Here is a 13,987-nt window from a genome sequence, read left to right as displayed (position 1 = left end):
CTCCAACTCAGAACTGTAGGAGTCTGTTCTAGGGAAATAAACACACATGTGTAGGGGAACATGCATAAGAACACATAACCCCCTGGCTGGTAAAAGTAAAACACTGAATATAATTTAAATATGCATTACTGGGGAATGGTTAGACAATACCAACATTCAGTAGAAAGCACAGGACCACCAGCATTAACAGGTTTAATTATGAAAAACTCCACAAACCTGTTAAACTGTCTGTGACCAGGAGACTTTGAGATCATTAGCTCAAAAGCAAACAAAAACATCTGCTGAAACCTGAACCAAAGTGCAAGGGTAAACTCTAAGAAATTAAAATGCACTCTGAAAAAATTTTTTTAAAAAAGATAAAAATAAAAAATACACTGAAGTTTGCTCCAAATGGGATTCTAACATTTTTCTTCTTTCCTCTTTTTTCTTTATCACTCCCTCTCTTCACTCTTGTTCTGTGTTAGGCATCTACTCTTCTGCCTTCTCCTTCAGCCTGCCTTCATGGATGAACAATAATTACTCATTCTCATTATCCAGAGAGGTGTGGTGTATTTTCTACCCCTGGTAAAAGTTAACTTTCTAAAACAGTGGTCAGCAAACTATGACCTGGGGGCCAAATTTGATCCACTGCCTGTTTTTATAAATAAAGTTTTATTGGCACACAGCTACTCTAATTTGTTTATGTATTGTCTGGGCTGCTTTTGCCCTATAGCTACGTAGTTGAGTAATTGTGACAAAGCTGAAAATATTTACCATCTGGCTCTTTACAGAAAAAGTGTGCTGACCTCTATTCTAAAATGTAAAAACAGAACATTTCTAGGAGAAAATCTTTGTGACATTAGATGGGGCAAAGATTTCTTAGACACCACACCAAAAGCCCAATCCATATAAAAGAAATTGATAAAATGGATTGAAACTGGAAATTGATAAACTGGAAATTGAAACTGGATACCACCAAATGTTAAAACTTTTGCTCTGTGAAAAGACACTGCTAGGAAAATTACAATCCATAGGCTGGAAGAAAATATTTGCAAATCACATATTTGCAAAAGTACTTGTATCTAGAACATATATTTTTTAAAACTGTCTAAACTTAACAATAACAACCCAATTTAAAAAATGGCAAAAGAAGATATATGGATGGCAAATAAACATGCGAAAAGATGCTCAATGTCATTAATTAGGGAAATGCAAATTAAAACCTCTCCGCATTTAGGGTGAGAATCGAGATACTATTACCCATTTAGAAAGGCTAAAACAAAATAAAAAAAAAGCAAACTATCCCTGAAACTAATATTGTATGTCAACTATATTTTAATAAAACACACAGACAAAAGCAAGCAAACAACAACAAAACAGACAATATCAATTTCTGGTGAAGATGTGGAGAAACCAAAACTTTCATACATTGCTGGTGGAAATGTAAAAATGCTACAGCCACTTTGGAAAACAGACTACAGTTCTTATTCCTAGTCTTCATACAAGAGAAATGAAAGTGATCTATATCTACACTAATAAAAGAGAAACATGGTAATTAGCGTACGACCACTACCCTTTTCATTGGCTAATTAGTGAGTATATGCAAATTAACTATCAGCCAAGATGGCGGCCGACAGCCAGGCAGCTGGAAACAAACATGAGGCTTGCTTGCTTCAGTGAAGGAGGACTCCAACGTTCCCCACCTGCCTTGCCGGCCTCTGAGCTGGCAGTCTGAAACTTTGTAACAAATATAGAAGCTAAACAAAACCCCAGAAACCAGCTTTCAGCCGCCGGGATCTCAGAGCTGGAGTTATACATTGTTTCGATTATAGAACGCAAACAAACCAGATACCAGCTTTCAGCAGCCGAGGCCTCAGAGCTAGAGCCAGAGCTAAAGTTGGCCCAGAATAAAAAAAAAAAAGAAAAAAAGGAGCGGTTGGGACCTTCAGTCAATCGCCAGCCTGAAGGCAGCCCTCAGCCCCTCACCCAGACTGGCCAGGCACCCCAGTGGGGACCCCCAGCCTGAAGGGTGTGTGACCAGCTGCAAACAGCCATCATCTCCTCATCCAGGCTGGCCAGGCACCCCAGTGGGGACTCCCACCCTGATCCAGGACACCCTTCAGGGCAAACCAGCTGGCCCCCAGGCCTCTATCCTATATAGTAACAGGGTAATATGCCTCCCAGCACCGGGATCAGCGGAGCTGCGAGGCCTCCTGGCACCGGATCAGCGTGACAGGGGGCAGCATCCCAACCCCCTGATCGGCCCTGCTCTGTGTGTGACAGGGTGCGGTGCCCCAACATCCCCCCCTCCCCCCCCCAGGCCCTGCTCTGTGTGTGACAGGGTAGAGCCATAACCTCCCCATCGGCCCTGCCCTGAGTGTGACAGTGGCGGTGCCCCAACCCCCTGATCGGTCTTGCTCTGTGGGTGACAGAGGGCAGCGCCCCAACCCCCACCCCCCCCACCCCCACGGGCCCTGCTCTGTGTGTGATGGGGTAGAGCCATAACCTCCCCATTGGCCCTGCCCTGAGTGTGACAGTGGTGGCGCCACAACCCCCTGATCGGCCCTGCTCTGTGGGTAATAGAGGGTGGTGCCCCAACCCCCTGATCCGCCCTGCTCTGTGTGTGACAGGGGGCGGTGCCCTAACTCCCCTATCGGCCCTACTCTGTGAGTGACAGGGGGAGCTCCTCAACCCCCTGATCAGCCCTGCTCTGTGCATGACAGGGGGCAGCGCCCCAACCCCCTGATTGGCCCTGCTCTGTGCGTGACAGGGTACGGAGCCCCAACCTCCCTGATGGGCCCTGCTCTGTCTGTGACAGGGGGCAGCGCCCCAACCCCTTGATTGGCCCTGCTTTGTGCGTGACAGGGGGTGGCGCCGCAACCTCCCCATCGACCCTGCCTTGAGTGTGACAGGGGGCGGTGCCCCAACCCCCCCAATTGGCCCTACCCTGAGCGTGACTGAGGGTGGCATTGCAACCTCCCAATCTGCCCTGCTCTGTGCATGACAGGGGGCGGCGCCCCAACTCCCCAATCAGCCCTGCTCTGAGCCTGACCAGTGGCTGCACCTAGGGATTGGGCCTGCCCTCTGCCACCCAGGAGCAGGCCTAAGCCAGCAGGTTGTTATCTCCCGAGGGGTCCCAGACTGCGAGACTGGGCCTCTAGTATATATATAAAAAGCCAGCAACTGGACCGCTGGAATGACCAGAATGACCAGTCGGTTGCTATGACGCCCACTGTGGCCAGCGAACCGGCCGGATCCAGGGTTGGGGCTGCCGGCCAACCTCCCGAGGCCCCTCCCCGGCTGGCCCCACCTCTGATCCCCCCCACCCCAATAGGGGGTAGGGCCGGCTGGCCAACCTCATGCAGCCCCTTCCTCTGACCAGCCCCCCACCATCCTGATCAGCCTGCAGTCTCTCCCCGCTGGCCCCGCTCCTGATGACCCCCCCCACCCCAATAGGGGGTGGGGCCAGCCAACCTCCTGCAGTCCCTCCTCCCAGCCGCCCCGCCCCCCAATGGGCCCCCACCACCCCAATCAGCCCCTCCCCCAGCCAGCCCTGCCCCTGATTACTCCCCCTACCCCAATAGGGGACAGGGCCAGCTGGCCAACCTCCTGCAGCCCCTCCTCCGACCTGGCCCCACCCCCAATGGGCCCCCACCACCCTGATTGGCCTGCGGCCCCTCCCCCCAGCCAGCCTCCCCACTCCCATCAGGGGCAGGGCCAGCTGGCCAACCACCCATGGCCCCTCCTTGAGGCTGTTGGCCCCCAATCGCCCCCCCCCGCCCCGCCCCAATCAGGAGCAGGGCCCACTGGCCAACCTCCCGCCATCTCCTCCTCCTGACAGGCCCAGCCCTGATCCGCCCCAATTTGGGCTGGGCTGGATGGACCTCACCCGTGCATGAATTTGTGCACTGGGCCTCTAGCGTTCATATAAAAACCTATACACAAATGTTTATAGCAGCTTTATTCATAACCACCAAAAACTGGAACCCAAATGTCCTTCAAGCTGTTAGTGGATAAACTACCACACAATGGAATACTGCTCAGCAATAAAAAGGTGCTACTAATTCATGCAACTTGTATGTATCTCAAAAACATTTTGCTGAGTGGGAAAACGATTTTGAGACACGTACATGATTTCATTCTGGAAAAGGCAAAACCAGGGTGTTAGGTCAGTGGTTGCCAGGGGCAGAAAGCAGAGGAAGAGTTGACTACACAGGGGGAACACTGAGGAATAAGTATATTCGATCCACAGTTGGAAATCCACGTATAAGTAGGACCCACTTTAGTTACACGAGGATTTGATTGCACAGGTGGTTGGCACACCTGACCCCCTCATTGTCAACTGTATTTTTGTTTCTTGGATGACGGAACTTTTTCTTTTAAATATATTTTATTGATTTTTTTTTATAGAGAGGAAGGGAGAGGGATAGAGAGTTAGAAACATCGATGAGAGAGACACATCGATCAGCTGCCTCCTGTACACTCCCACCGGGATTGTGCCCACAACCAAGGTACATGCCCTTGACCGGAACTGAACCTGGAACCCTTCAGTCCGCAGGCCGATGCTCTATCCACTGAGCCAAACCGGTCAGGGCAAGATGACGGAACTTTTTGATATCTTGATCATGGTGGTAGTCACTTGACTCTACATTTGTCAAAACTCAAAAAACTACACCAAAGAGAGTGAATTAAAAATAAAATTTCAAGGTTTAAAAAGTGCATCTTCTGCCCTGCTTGGTTTGGCTTAGTAGATAGAGAGTTGGCCTGTGGACTGAAGGGTCCTGGGTTCGATTCCAGTCAAGGGCACATGCCCGGGTTGCAGGTTCGATCCCCAGTAGGGGGCATGCAGGAGGCAGCCAATCAATGATTCTCTCTCATCATGGATGTTTCTATCTTGCTCTCCTCTCCCCTCCCCTCTGAAATCGATTAAAAAATATATATAGCCAGAACCGGTTTGGCTCAGTGGATACAGTGTCGGCCTGCGGATTCAAGGGTCCCGGGTTCGATTCCGGTCAAGGGCATGTACCTTGGTTGCGGGCACATCCCCAGTGGGGGGCGTGCAGGAGGCAGCTGATCAATGTTTCTCTCTCATTCATGTTTCTGGCTCTATCCCTCTCCCTTTCTCTCTGTAAAAAATCAATAAAATATATTAAAAAAAAAAAAAATATATATATATATATATATAAATAAATAAGTAAATCCCCATTATTGTGTGTTTTAGTAAAACATAAATACATATAAATAAATATATATAAATATATAAAAATTATATAAATAAATTTACTTATATATAAATAAATAAATATAAATAAAAAAGTGCATTCTGCTTTGCAGCCCTGTTCCCCAGCATGCTAGCTCTTTCTGATGCCCAGTTGGGACTGAGCAGCTCCCAGCAGGCCCAGTTCTTGGTCAACTGGCAACAAGGTAGACACTAAAATCCCAAGAGCACAATTCCTTGGTGCTTTGTGGCCACTCCATCCTGCTCTCTGGGTCCCTTCCCCTAACCTGTTCCAAACCAGCTTCTGTCCCCACAATCTCCAACCACAACCGGCCTTCATTTCAACCTGACAATCAATGCCTTCCTAGTTGTGACCATCTCTGGCTGTCTCAGCTCACCTGACCCTGTCTCTTCTCACTTAGTGTGTCTCTCCATGCAGATGTCCTGGAGACCCCTCCAAGTCAGCACGTTCAGCCTCACCAAGCTAGCCCTTCCCCTCCATGGTGTCAACACTCACCGAGGCTCAGAGATTTCATTGCTTGTGGTCAGGCATCACCCTGTTACTAAGTGGCAGAGTCAGGTCTCAAGCTTGTCACAGAGCAAGGATGAAACATAAGGCCCTTCATCTTGGGGCTGGCCTTGCGGCTCCAGTCCTTACTTCCCTCATTAGCTTCTCCCCCAGGATATCACAGACCTTCATAGCCCCATGTCTCTATCATAGCTGCTCCCTTTGCAGATTGTACACCTCTCCATCATCTCCTCATTTATCTTTAAAAAAATCCCCCAGGACAATAGGTCGCTCTTGTTCTGTGCCCATACACCACTGGTGTAAACCTTTATCACTGCATGAATCACTCTGACTTACATTGTTTTTCACTTATATCATTGGTGAAAGTCTTGGGGGCCAGGCTACATCACTATCACCTAAGGATCGTCAAGCAAACCCAGGGTACTTAGCAAACTATAGGTGCATCACACAGGTACACACAGTAGCAGAGGTGGGACAGACACTGGGTCTCAATTCACCCAGGAATCATGTACATTTGGTGCATTCTTTTATATTAAAGAAGGGCAGTTGGCAATTGTCCTAACAGCTTGTTAACACATTCAGTATCTTTTTTAGGATTATCAATAAGTACCGTCCTATCCCACAGCATCAAAGTCAATTGCAAGGAACAAAAAATAGATTTTGAGTTTATCAAAATGACTTCTGCTGATTTAAAAACATTTCCATAAACTGAATATATCTAGATGTCCTCTTGAGATGATCTGAGGGTTTTCAGCCCCATTGAATATTTTAAACAGTCTTGGTTGTCTGTGTGACTTCAGCAATGTTGTTCACATCAGTAGTATACCTACTGCATGTATAAGGGAGAGCTATGTATAGAAATGACATCAAAATATACATAGGTGATACATACATAAAGCAGCAAGACTGGTTTCTGCTGGGTACCCCTTAGAATCTGCCTCATTTTATGGTTACAGAGCAGACTTTCTAAGCTACTTAAGAAGAAAACTAGAACAATCAAATATATCTGCAGGCTCAAGCTTGATAATTCATATATCATGTAGAGACCTGGAATCAATTATTCCTGATGTAAAATTCGGAGTTCTTCAGGGTAAAAGACTTAGGAATATAAGGTCCCCCAGGAAATACTCTGGTGCCAGAAAAGGAAAAAAAAACCCAAAAACCCTGAATGTATCTCCTGACCCAATTAAAACTGGTATGCGAGATAAAGGCTCAAGTGGACACAGTACATGTTTTCTTACTCTCCCCTTCCCACAGCTCATAGAGGGGAAAGTCGCCTGGCTGGGGTGGCTCCAGCTAAGTCACGGCAAATCTGTATCTGCCAGGCTGAGATGCCTGGGACATAAGCAGATCAGGTGCAACACTCACCTTCAAGTTCAGGCCATTATCCGGCCACCTCAGTACTGCAAAAGCCTCTTGACCAGTCAATCCATCCTTATCTCTTCCCTAGAAAAGCAATATTCCAAGATCACCTCGACTGTGCCTCTATCACCAGACCTTGGCATGCTTTTCCAGATTTATCTCCAAGCTCACCTTCTGAACCTCTGCCTGCCCAAACCAGTCCACTTGGGCTTCTGAACCTCCTTGTACTCTCCTTTCTTATTCACTCAGTCCTCTGGCTGCACTTGGAAACTCCTGCCAACACCTCTCTAATCACAAGACACAGTTTGGACACCAATGCTTTCATCAAAACCTAAAACCAAAAAACGGGCAATCATTTCTTTCCACACTTTCTCAATACTGTCATGACCTGCTGCTTCAACTTTTCGTTGTTGAATTTCACACACTCTACTTTCCCTAGCTCAGGCTGTTAAGTTGTTGTTGTTTTTTGTGTGTGTTTTTTTAAATATATTTTTATTTCACAGAGTGAGGGAGAAGGAGAGATAGGAACATCGATGAGAGAGAATTATTGATCGGCGGCCTCCTGCACACTCCCTTCTGGGGATCGAGCCCACAACCTGGGCATGTGCCCTTGACTGGAATTGAACCTGGACCCTTCAGTCCACAGGCTGATGCTCTATCCACTGAGCCAAACTGGGTAGGGCAGGTTCTAAGTTTCTTGAGGAGGCAAATTCTTCCACTTCTCCCCATTCCCTGTGACATTGGACAGTTATGCTTCATGTTTTCAGGCTATAAAGTGTGATCATGAACTTGGCCAATATACCAGTACATGGAGGCTCTCTAGGTTGAGTGGGGATGGACAATGATCATATAAGTGAATCCCCCCAACACCTAGGAACAAGGAGACTGCTTTCTGCCACCTTTGTTTCACTGTCTGTGTACCCATGCACACGCATTCTACCTGAGTGATTTGCTTTCCCTTTGATGTCCACATTCTAAACAGCTACTCCCACTTTCTCTCTTTTCCTCTGTTCATCTACCGGTCACTCAGGCAGAGACCCGGAATCATTCATCTCTTGCTCATGTCCCACATCTAAATACTCACTGAGTTCTGTATCTTTTAGCTCCTAATCACATCTCAAACCCACGCCCTCTTTTTTCCCTATTACTACATTCCAGGGTCATATTCCCAATTTTCCTTATTGAAGGGAAAGGAATCACTTTCTCACTGGTTTGCTGACCTTCAGCATTATCCCCCTCCAACTCTTCCTCCTCTGTACAGATCTGATTCCCTCACTTTGTAGACTAAAACTGCCTAATAGCCACCCTGGCAGCTACAGGACAACACCCAAACCCTCTGCACACCAGCCACGTGAGTTCTTTGGCCACTACTCACTTCACCTTTCTTGCCCCTGAAGTACCAGACCCCATGTGGTTCCCTGAACAAACCTAAATGTTTCCACCTCTGTACCCTTGCCAATACTGTTCCTGCATCCTGCAAAGACCTTCCCCAGGATCTTTACCTGAATAATTCCTCCCCAGCACAAATTTACCTCCTTCAGGAAACACTCTGTCATTGGTTACAGTGTCCTTTTTGGTGCTTTCACAGCAACCATTTACAATCATCAATGCACTAACCAGAGTGGGCCAAAACGATCTACACACAGGATATAACCACCACTGCTTCCCCAGAGCCTTGCTCAGGCCCTGGGACACAGCAGGGAGAGTTGGTTAAAGGAGGGAAGCAAGACTCAATTCCCTTCCTAGGCTGGCTTCCTCCCATCTTTCCCTGACCCAAAGCCAGAGGTCGGCCTGGCTGCTTCATATTGCCACCTAGGGGAGAAGACAGCAACTGCACCTCTAACCATTCACCATTTACTGGTAATTTGATTCAATATATTGAATGGATAGGGAGGACACAAACTAGGAACAGTTGATTCTGGCAGTCAGCCAGAGGCTTCAAGTGGTGAATGAGCTCTGGTCTGGGCCACACAGCAAGAGGAGAACAGCATTCCAGGCAGTGGGGGCAACAGGCAGAGAGAGGGTTGGAGTTTGTACAGGTGAAATCACAAAGGAAGGGTTAGAATATGCAAGATCTGGAATCCCAAACTTTAGCTTTTAAGCCACCTAAAGAGGTTTAAAAAAATTAATTAGTTTTTTTTTTATCTGCCCAAAGACTTTAAATCAGGAGTGACATGATCAGATCTGTGTTTACGACAACTTTTTTTTTTTTAAATCCTCACCCAAGAATATTTTTCCATTGATTTTTAGAGAGAATGGGAAAGGGAAAGACAGAGAGAAATATCGATGTGAGAGAAACACAATGATTGGTTGTCTCCTGCATGAGCCCTAACCAGGGTCTGGGCTGGGGAGGAACCTGCAACTGAGGTATGTGCCCTTGACCAGAATTGAACCCGAGACTCTTTGGTCCATAGGCTGATGCTCTATCCACTGAGCCATACCGACTAGGGCTGTTTATGACAACTCTTGCTAGAGTGAGGAAAAAGGATAAAAAATGGGAGGCAGCCCTGGCCGGCATGGCTCCGTGGTTAGAGCATCAATCTGCGTGCCAAAGGGTCTCAGATTTGATTCCCAATCAAGGGCATGTACCTGGGTTGCATCCCTGGCCCCAGTTGGGACAGGTGCTGGAGGCAACTAATCAGTGTGTCTCTTTCACATCGATGTTTCTGTTTTTCTCTCTCCCTCCTTCCACTCTCTAAAAATCAATGTAAAAAATAAACTTGGGTGAGGATTAACAAACAAACAAACAAAATGGGAGGCAGGGATTAAGGGAAGCAACAAAGCAAGCATTAGGAAGATGCTATTTTCATAATTCTGCCCCCTCAAAACCAGTGTTTCAACATAAACATTTATGTCCACATTTTGAGATGTTCATATATTTCAGGATCTTGAAGTTGCAGAGTTTTATAATAGATCTCAGCATAGGGCTTTGCACACAGAGATGCTCAATGGCAACTGAATGGAATTCCTCAGGGGTCTCCTGGACTTTTGTAATGATAAGAGCAGTAGAACCCTGTGGTTAAGAGCAATAAGGACTCTGAGTAAGAGGGTCTGAGTTCAAATCCTGCTTCAGCCACTTTATGGTGTGATGCTGGTCATAACAAGTGACCCATCGAAGCCTCAGTTTCTTTGTCCCTAAAATTAACACTGTAGCCCTAGCCAGTTTGGCTCAGTGGATAGAACATCGGCCTGCGGATCAAAGGGTCCCGGATTCTATTCTAGTCAAGGGCATGTACCTTGGTTGCAGGCTCCTCTCCTGCCTGGGCCCTGGCTGGGGGCATGTTCAGGAGGCAACCAATCAGTGTGTTTCTCTCACATAGACATTTCTCTCTGTCTTTGCCTCTCTCTTCCACTCTCTCTAAAAATAAATGGAAAAATATCCTCGGGTGAGGACTAAAAATATAATAATGAAACAAATAAATAAAATAAAATGAACACTGCAACAGTACCTACCTCAAGGGCTAGAGATAAATGTCTGTTAAGTGTCAAGCATAAAATAAATCCTCAAAAACTGTTGACACTTTATAACATCAATTATTCAGTGCTGGCCATTCACAGGCCATGCACAATGCTAGGGGCTTCCCACACTCTTAAATCTGCACAGCAATATTGCTGTCAATCCTAGTTTACATATAAGAAAATCTAAGGCCCCCCCCCCCACCCCCCAACAGATGAGTTTGTTGAAGGTCTTTGGGGCCTTATATCTCAAGGTGTCAGAGATAGGGCTGGAGGAACCTTTAGTGTAAAATTATTTAGTCCAGTGGCGACTCTCACACGTGAGTGAGTGAGTGTGTGTGTGTGTGTGTGTGTGAGAGAGAGAGAGAGAGAGACAGACAGACAGACAGAAAGACAGATTTTTGGCAATGTGAGACATTTTTTATATTCACAAGGGGGGGTGTCCGCATCTAGTGGGTAGAGGCCAGGAATGCCATTCAACATTCTACATGCACAGGACAGTCGAAACCAAGAATGATCAGACCCAAAACGTCAGTAATGCCAAGGCTGAGAACCCCTTCTCCGGTGTAATCATCCTCCCCATCTTCCCACTTCTGGAGCACGGCCATCTGGATCCCACATGAACACTTTGGGTAAAGGGGTTCTACTCTCCCCCTTGCGGCAGCGCAAGCAGTTCTTCCCCACCTGCTGTGCACAGAGTAGGTTTTAAATGAGCCTAGCAGAAAGGACTCCAAAAAAGAAAGGAAGAGTATCCATCCCCCATTGTTCAACTGCCTGCAGTTTGTCTTTTCAACACACACACACACACACACACACACACACAGACTTTACAAATCCAAATGTCCCCCGCCCCCTAAAGAGCCTTGTTAGAGATGGCGTTCAAAAAACATATACTTTTCTAGGACTCCCATTCGTACTGAAGGGTTTGCACACTTCTCAAAGGACCTCAGGTTAGCCGCGGTCATCTGACAACGACCACAAAAGAATCTGCGGGATTTCCAGGGACCGAGCCCGTGGGCCGTAACCTCTGGGTGCTGAAGGCGCTGACCCCACCACCTCGCCTCTGGCTTCGATCTCCTGCCCCCGGATTCCTGGCTTCCAAGACTGCCCAGGCCCGAGTCGTGGAGCCCGCCCGGCAGGCGCGTGCCCACGCTGGGTCCCCCTCGCCCGCTCCTCGCGGCGGCCGAGGAATCCGGTCCGGGGCCTGTCGCCCGCGCCCTCACCGGCCAGCACCCGCCCGCCAGCCGCGGACGCGCGCGTCTCCGACCGGCTCTGCGCGGCCTGGGCCTCGGCCGGTGCAGGCCCGCGGACGCCCGCGGCCCGGCGAGGCGAGCTCTGGCCTGCCGCGGCCTACCTAGGCCAGCACCACCGAAGGCCCCAGCCTCACCTGGACACGGGCGGGCGGGCCCAGGGCTGCTCCGAGATGGGCGAGGGGCGGCGGCGCGGCGCTAACGGCTCCGCTCGGCCTCGCTAGCGGTGGCGGTGGCACCGGCAGCGGCTACGGCGACGGAGGCGGCGGCAGCTCCTCCTCGGCGCGCACGACTCGCTCCGGCCCGCGGCCCGGACACGCCCCCTCGGCGCGCGCGCCCATTGGCCGGCGTTCGCCACGGCGCGCTTCTCATTGGCCAGCGTGGCTGTCGCGGCGTCCTGAGGCGCGCGGTGGAGGAGGGATTTCCGTCTGGCGCTGCCTACGAAGGGCTAGATGGCAGGTGAGACCCGGGTGGCCAGCGATGGCTGCGGTATGGTCCAGGTGGTGTCCGGATCACGGAGGCCAACTGAAGGCGGTGGTGGAAGAGCCACGCACCTTGTGGAGCGCATGTTGTGTGCCCGCCCCTGTCCGTCATGTCCCCGGCGTCCACCGCCCAATGAGGTAGGAACGGTCAGCGCGTCTGGACTATGGGGACAGAACCCGTGTTCGAATCCTAGCCCTGACGTTTCCGCACTACGCGCGGTTGGACAAGGCCTGATGTCATCATCTCGATGGGCCTCAGTTTCCTTATCTGGTGTGGTGTGGAGGCGGGACATGGACGTGTCAGCATTTCAACAGTGTTGACTATTATAGCTCTTGGGTTCCCAGAAGCTCAGCCCAACATTCATTCATTAAAATGTTATTGAGCATCTTCTATATGCCAGGCACTGAATAGACAAAAATATCTGCCCTTACTGGGCTCATATTTTAGATCAGCACTTTCCAGTAGAAATAAATGTAAGCAAGTTACAAATGTTGGCCACATGCATAATTTAAATTTTCTAGTAGCCATGTTAAGGGAAAAAGTAAAATGAAACAAGTGATGTTAATTTTAATAATGTGTTTTATTTAACCCAATTTATGTCCAAAATGTTATTTTAACGTGTAACCGATATAAAAAGTTATGATGCCTGGCCACTGGGGTTCAGTGGTTAGAGCGTCAGCCTGCCCACCAAAGGATCGGGGGTTCGATTCCTGGTCAAGGGCACGTACCTGGGGTTGCAAGTTCATCCCCCGCCTCAGTCGGGGCGCATGCAGGAGGCCACCAATTGATGTGTCTTCTCTCGCATTGATATTTCTCTTTCTCTCCCTCTTTCTTTCCTTCCCTTCTCTCTCTAAAAATTAATGGAAAAAATATTCTCAGGTAAGGATTAAAAAAAAAGATTATGAGATCTTTTACTTTTTTTTTTCCTTCACACATTCTTTGAACACTCACAACCCATTTATAGTTGGATTGGCTACATTTCAAGGGCTCAACAGCCACATGTTGCCAGTGCTACTGTGTTTGACCTTGCAGTGCTATATAGGGGAGGCAGAAAAGAAATCAAGGGGGTTCCACATCAAGTGGTGAAAAGTGGTAAAGAGAAAAATAAATTGGGGAAGGGCAGGGGAAATGTGGGGGTAGCAATTTGAAAGTTAGTGGTCAGGATGGTTGAGAAGATGGCATTTGCACAAGGACTGGAAGGAGTTGAAAAGACTGAACAAAGAACTATGGTATTCATTGTTTAGTGCAGTGTTGGTCCAGTAGAACTTTCTATGCTGATGGGCATGTGTTTTATCAGCATGAATTTAGTAGCTACTTGCTCCATGTGGTTTTTGGGCATTTGACATGTAGCTGGTTACACTAAAGAACTGAATTTTTATTTTTATTTTTTTTATTTTTTATTTATTTTATTTATTTTTTATTTTTTATTTTTATTTTATTTTATTTTTTTTATTTTTCGCTAAAAGTATTACAAAGGGTATTACATAAGTGTCCTTCCCCCCCCCCCCCCCGCCCTTGACAAACCCCTGCCCTCCCTTACCCCCCAGTGTCTTATGTCCATTAGTTATGCTTATATGGATGCATACAAGTCCTTTGGTTGATCTCTTACTCCCCTCCCTCCTGTCCCCCAACCCTCCCTGGCCTTCCCACTGCAGTTTGACAATCAGTTTGAGGCAGCTCTGCCTCTGTATCTATTATTGAAGAACTGAA

General features: G+C 48.0%; 1 protein-coding gene across 1 annotated transcript in view; it reads right to left on the bottom strand.

The window, feature by feature from the left end:
• Window positions 1-12,068, bottom strand: part of ELAVL1 (ELAV like RNA binding protein 1) — a 42,335-nt gene extending 30,267 nt beyond the window's left edge. The window contains exon 1 of the mRNA XM_070416678.1: window positions 11,932-12,068. The gene's annotated coding sequence lies outside the window, so the exon portion shown is untranslated. The remainder of the gene's footprint in view (window positions 1-11,931) is intronic.
• Window positions 12,069-13,987: the final 1,919 nt, after the last annotated feature.

This window comes from Myotis yumanensis, unplaced genomic scaffold (assembly GCF_028538775.1).
Source record: "Myotis yumanensis isolate MYYU_CA2020_CCGP unplaced genomic scaffold, mMyoYum1.0.hap1 SCAF_5, whole genome shotgun sequence".
Classification (NCBI taxonomy): Eukaryota; Metazoa; Chordata; class Mammalia; order Chiroptera; family Vespertilionidae; genus Myotis; species Myotis yumanensis.
Note: the sequence above shows the minus strand (reverse complement) of the source record. Positions and strands in the feature narration are given on the sequence as shown.